Here is a 6,997-nt window from a genome sequence, read left to right as displayed (position 1 = left end):
AAATTTAAAATTGTTTGGAAACTACTTGTAGCAGTTTTTATTGAGTACATCTATTGATTTTAAGATTTCTGCTTATGACTTTTAAAGCACTTCATGGCCTAGCCCCAGACTATATTTCTGATTGTCCCCTATCAACCTGCACACAGTCTGAGGTCCTCAGACAGGAACTTGTTGTTAGTTCCTATGTCAACATGTGAGACTACAGGGGACCGAGCTTTTGCTGTCAGGGCACCACGGCCCTGGAGCTACCTGCCAGATGAACTTAGACTTGCAGAATCAGTATCTTCTTTTGAATCGCTTCTTAAAACAAAACTTTCACAAAACTTCCACGTATTTTACCTTGTTATTCTGTGTTCCTATTTTTATTGAGTTTTTACTGTTTTTGTTTTTTATCTTGAGTAATTTGCCTGCATGTGTTTGTTGCTTGTTTTATTATTCTATTCTGTATAAATAAACTATTTTTATATAGTAGTATAACTAGCAATAGTCAGTGGCCTTTTCAGTAAAACACACCAGGCTGTGATCTGCAGCAGCACTGAGGACTAATGTTGAGAGTCTAGTCTGCCTCTGTACGAGCAGTGCGGCCTCAGCACATCTCTCAGTCAGGTACTGTATAGCCTTAACAGCTGTGCCTCTCGAGCTGCCTTGTTTCACATCAGCCTTTTAGCCAAGTTACCACTCACTCCGAGAGCTCGACATCAGAAGGAGCACTTGGCCATGCTGAGTTTGGCAAAAATTAGTCATCAAACATCACAAAGTGTTCCTGTCTCCTGTGCCAGACTCTCACTGTCTCATTATATCCTCTGCTGTCTGGCACGTATGATTCCTAAAATCAGAGCTTTTCACCTCTTCAGCAGCCAGCCCTGCCTCTACACTGTTTGGACAGCTTTAACTCTACGTCACAGCCACGTTTAACACTGGCTTTGTTCACTTCAGTCTCAAACCCACATCCCATTCTGATTATGGGCCAAGGAGCCTGAAAAGACCTCTCTGTCTGTCTGTTTCCATTTCTGTTTGGTTTTCACGGTTTGGCCTCCTTGCTCCACAGGAAGCAGGAAAAACAAAATAGGAAGAAAGACAAAATGTGTTTCACCTAACTTCTTTTCAGGGAAAATCCCCACTGCTCCAGGCAACATGCTTTATACAGGACTCACAAAGGTGTTGAGACTTCAGTCAGACATGTACGCACACGTTACGGTGTTTCTATACTGTAGATACTGTACTGCTGGAGATATGAACGCAACATGTCTGCACCTCCGCTGCAATTCTTTACACAAAGTGATTAACAGAGGTGGACAAGGCCACAAATAAACAGGTCATTCTGAAGCATTAAATCATTAATTTCATTCTTCATGTGCCTTCATGAGGCCACAAGCTGATAGATGCCAGTAACTCAGCTGGCCAAGTCTGAGGACAAGTTGACGTCAGATGTCCTCCCCGGTGAGTCAGGAGCAAATAATGCATTCACACGTGACAAAGAAATTCAATAAGGTAAGTGTTTGTCACAACAAGCACTGCTGAGCGCAAATCTGTCATGCTTGATGAGTCCGTCTTTAATAAGCAATCATAGGGTGGTAAACAAGCCAGTAAAATTCACTATTATTTCATAGTAGACAACAAATGTTAAGGGCTTGGACAAGTTAAAGGGCAAAGACAGGTTGTAGGATACCTTCAGGGCTTCATGCAATACTGTGCCAAGAAAACAACCATCCCAAATTGCTCTTATTCCTTGCCTCGCTCTCTAAGTGCGGTTCAGTCACTAGAAGGTATGTCAGCCAATCTCATCCCGGGCTCAATTCAATTAAAGAGAGTACAAAGACATATGGCTCAGGGGCGAGTGATATGATTAGAGTCCTGTGCACAACGACGCTTCTGCTTTGATTCATTTCCTCTCTTCTCTGGTCACCCACAGCAATGGGTCTTGGAGCTGAAGCAACTGAGCCAAGCAGTGCTCCCTCAGGTGAGCTGCACTATCCTCAAGGGGCTGTAAGAGGTCTCCTGGGCTAATCTCTCCCAATCACTAGGTCATGTTGTCATTATCTTTGCAGTGCAGAGACTGCAGTCACAAAACAAGCAAGAAAACAAAATGTATGTTTTTTTTTCCTAAGATAAGGCTTTTCTGTTGATCAGCATTCTGACATTTGAGGCTCGGGGGATCAGGAAAATCCTCCAAACTGAAGGCAATGCAGCTATCTTGGTTTTCAATCAGGACAATGCAGAGGAGCAACTGTACCCCAGCCCTTGAGCCGAGCTGCCATAAAAGACAGGTGATACGCCTCTTGGGACAGGGATGTGTTGAAGGAATGCGTGTGCAGGTATCCAGCTGCCTGTGGGGACGGTGGAGAAAGGCCCAGCGCACCAGTTGATCCTGTTTGATAAAGGCTCTGACAGGCCCAGATTATATGTCTCAGCCTGGAGGAGGTGTCTGTGTCTCATTCCTCCGCTGAAGAAAGTCGATCTGGTGGGAAAGAGGCGGGGCCATGCCTGTAGGCGTCAGTTTTTGTATGGACGCCAACACACACCTTGTCGGGCAGACACCACTACCACTACCCCCTCTCCACCCCCCTGCTAGCTCGACACCAAACAAACACCCTCACCCATCTCATTTACCTGACCACACCCGTGCCTCCAGACACCAGAAATACTCTTTCCACAAATCATGCCAGATATACTGTATATTTCGCTATGAGAGAGCAGTGACACTTACCTCAAAATTTCTTATTATCAGTCCTGTCTGTTACACTTTTGCAACCTTAATTTGGCAAAATGCACTATAAATATTTTGTTCATTTCGGGCACCAATGATGGTACTTATTGTAATTACATGGGGAAAAGTACAAGGAACAAGGGGGTAAGAAACTGGCCTTTGGGTGGATCTAGAGCTAAATGGAACTTTTTAAATTACCAAGTATATAAAACATAATGACACAGTGCTAACAAGGGACCAAAAGGCTTACCATATATGTCCTTTCACAGTAGCTAGGTGTTTCATTTTTCTATGCTTTTAGGAATGCTTATAGCATAGCTACAGAAATGTTGTCTGGTGGTGAGTCTGTGATCTTTGGTGGTGGTTCCAACTGAAAGATCTCAACAACTATTTGAAGGATTAACCTGAAGTTTGCTATACATATTCAAGCCCTCCTCAGGATATGTTGTAAAGACTTTGGTGATTCCCAGGCTTCTGATCTAGTACCACCATCTGGTCCAAAGTCTAATTTGCCCAATACTTTTTATGACCAAATACCATCTCAGGTGTACTTTGAGTTTTGTGCTAGTTAGCAAATGTTAGCATGCTAATGCTAAACTAGGGTGGTGAATATGGTGTAATGTTTTTATGTCTTTAACGTCAGCATGTTTGCATTGTAACTTTGATCGCCTTAGCATGCTTATGTTAGTATTAGCTCGAAGCACAGCCTCGGTGCTGCTAGCTCGGCTGCTGATTAGTCTTGTTGATATGTAATGCTACATGTCACAGCCTGCACACCATACTGAACAAGAGACTGTTTTACAATGTAACTATAACTTATGTGAAAAAGGGGTAAACAATAGAACACCTCATTTTACATACTCTGTAATTGTAATTGTAATGTTCAGTGTTGGGTTGAATCTGTGTCTTTTTTGTTGTATTTTGGGTGAATATTGTTAAGCATCTTTATGACAGAATAAAACCAAACCAATTACACTATAGTTACAGTGAAATAGTGGTGATTAATGGACCACTTTATTTTTCTGATCATAGTGTTCTGTCATCACAAAATAAATAAATAAATAAATAAATAATCTTGCCCAATAAACTTAAAAAAAAAAAGTTTGTGCAATAAGTTGTCCATATTTACATGCAAAGACTTTCATAAATAATTTCAGGGTAATTGTTCAAATAGAAAGCATTACCATTTGCTGTATGTTTAAACTAGTGCTTTTAGGGAACAGATGTCTCCCCACAAAGTTTTATGCTTATGGATTTTGTGATGTGGGGAAAAGAAGGAAAGGGGCAATGACTCAAAGGCACTGAGACATGAAGTGAGTGACAGGCCATGCCCTAGGCTCACCCCTTCTGTCATGTCTGTCCCACAGAGCAGCGACGGCACCAGGGACCTGTCATATAGACAGCCATCTCACAAACAGGGGTCCGGGCCCTCTGTGGAAACGAAAAAACATCAACAACCAAAGAGCACAGACGAGGAGAGGACACCAAGTGCCTTTGTCTATCATTTCTATTTCAGGAAGCTGGCAGAGGGTTCAACACCAAGCTGTCAGCATCCCTTGACAAAATATTTACATCATTAATTACATATTTTGTTCTGCTGCAGAATATGCCCTCATGAGTGAGTTACACCCAAAACCACAGTGGCCACATTCAGACACAAAAGAGCTGTTCATTATCTTAACTATTGTTGACGAGGGTAGGGAATCTGTCACAGCGAGCAAACAACAGAAAATTTAAATTCCTCCTCTGTTTTGAAATCAGCAATCTATGCTTTGGTGAAACTAAGCCTGTCTGCTGCGGTTACCGCCACTCTTAGTGTCTGAACTGTTTGAGGTCTCTTTTTTTACGCAGCACAGGGAGGAATGCCAGGCCAAGAAACATGTCTCCTTCACCTTGCACATGGAGGCTGGCCAGAATGATATTCATGAGTTCCAGTACTGTGCTGCTGTAACCCCTTTTCTCTCTGTCCCTTCACGTGCATTGACAGCCTCTCTCCACTAAACTCTCCTCCCTCTTTCCCATAAATTATCAGTTCATTTGTGAGGAGACAGAGGTGCACGACAACAGGCTGATGTCACTGATCCTGTTTCCCAGAGCCTAAAGCAAGCAGACACACACACACAAACACACCATCACCGGTACCATCATCACCACCAGCATCACCCTTCCAGGACCCTCTCTCCTAACTGCATGAAGCTGAGAAATGAACTCTGATTGATGACGCGTCTCCTCCACAGGGTGGCAGAGAGGTGAAGGGCAGGTCATCTGTCACTGCTGACAGGAAACACATAGGGTGGAGATTAATGGAGACGTTCAGGCTTCTCTCTAGAACTAGAGATGATAAGCCTAAACTGGAATAAATCAAACCATCTCTGGTAAACAAGAACACAAAGCAATTCATCTAACAGGCTGCAGAGGATACATGCAGGGCTCACATCTTATTCATATGACTGACTCTCAGAAAAGTTACACAGTTTGCAGATGACATGCTCACTTTCAGGCATTTATATTTTCAAGGTGTGGCGAAGTGTGACGATGCGAAGAAGAGATAAAGTGTGACATAGCAATACACATTGGAAAATAAATCATATTTCATGTTTAATGGTGCTCTGGCCATTTTGTATCATGCTGGGGAAGTCAAAAGCGACAGATTTAAACAAATCTACTGTCATTTCACGGGCGGGTATAATCATCCAGCTTGTCAAACAACATTAAATCACTCAGATCTGACGAGAGGGAAAAAGTTTTACCAACATGTCAGTGTTTGTCAATATTTCTATGTCTATGAAAACCACTTAAAACCTTCTTAGAAATCTGTTGTAAATAAATTGTTATCATCAGTATTATCATCACCATCAATGAAAGCTGTAATAACAATAGCAATAATCAACCTAATTGTTTATAAAAGTAAAATTGTTCTTTGTCACTATTCTGATTCAAATTATTTTTTTAAATTGTAGATAATTGAAAAATCTCTATGTGCATCTGACTGTAAGATAATGGTAAGATGTTTAGTTAGTTGTTTGACTGTTGCTTTCCCACAGAAGGTGTCCGAATGATGCTTTAGTAGCTCAAACATTGAAAAACTGCTTTTTTCATGCACACCCATTTTTGAACAGAAAGGATGTCTAGCAATTGTCCAGACATTAGCCTATAAAATTGTATCTACTCTCACATCAAGATCCCTCGGCCATTTCACAACAAAGCTTTGGTTCATCAGTATTTTCAACCAATGCTGCAAGGAACAGCTGCACTTTCTAAATGTGCGTCATGCTTCCTGCAATTAAGGACAGTAGACAGATTGAGTGTTTTTTTTTGTTTTGTTTTGTTTTTTTTAACATTATTATTTGCAGCAAAATGTCTTAAAAATAAGTAGTTGGTATACAGGCGCACAGTGTGTTAGGCCGACTGGAATGGAGTAAGGGTTTTGCTGGTGCTTTAATATACCACTTCCAGCTGGGTAATGCTTGGATGGCTTAAATTCCAGTATTCCCAAATCAATTTACATCAGTCATCAGATAGTAATTTCTCAGAGAAGACAAAAACAGGACATAGCAGTCCCTTCTTCTTTCATCTCAGTGATTACAAACCATTAATTAGATACTGTCACATTCCCAAATCATAACTGCTAACAATACACGCTTTCCCCTGTGAGTCCCCATCAGAGCAAAAATAAAGATGCACTCCGACTTCATGAGCTCATGAACCACAGCCATCAACAGAGCACTGTTGCTATACTGGATGATAGCCGATGACCTTTGCTCCACCAAACTCTTCCTGTGCCATCTGTCAGAAGTGATAATACCCTCCACCTAATGGCACCTCTGCTCCTTGCTCTGCACCATTAGCGGGTTATAAAGCGAGGCCTCTGCTCTCCTTTCTGTTCTTAAATAGAGCTCTTCATCATCACCTCAACCACGGCGCACACACAATACTTTTTTATTACTCTCCGTTTCCAGGAGTGGATGATATTTCTCCCAAAAACAATAAGGTCATATGTTTGTTTGAATCCTGGCAGTGTGTGTGGAAAACTGGAGGTGAGACAGAAATGACCTTGTATCCATGTTGAGCACACAGCATGTTGGTGTTTCACAAATCCCAGCATAACTGTTGGGATAAAAGTGACTCCATTACTAACAGAAAAGTTCTCCCGGCCTGTTGTAATACAGAACGCACAGAAGGCTAACTGCACTGACCCGAGCTGCAAGAGCCGGCTTTTAAAAAGGGTCGAGAGCCAGTCGTGCTGCGAGGCTGATTTTAGCCTGTTGCATGGAGACTGCAATCCAGGTG

Source organism: Trachinotus anak, unplaced genomic scaffold (genome assembly GCF_046630095.1).
Source record: "Trachinotus anak isolate AG129_WGS33_773 ecotype Australia unplaced genomic scaffold, CSIRO_AGI_Tana_v1 ptg000008l, whole genome shotgun sequence".
Classification (NCBI taxonomy): Eukaryota; Metazoa; Chordata; class Actinopteri; order Carangiformes; family Carangidae; genus Trachinotus; species Trachinotus anak.
Note: the sequence above shows the minus strand (reverse complement) of the source record.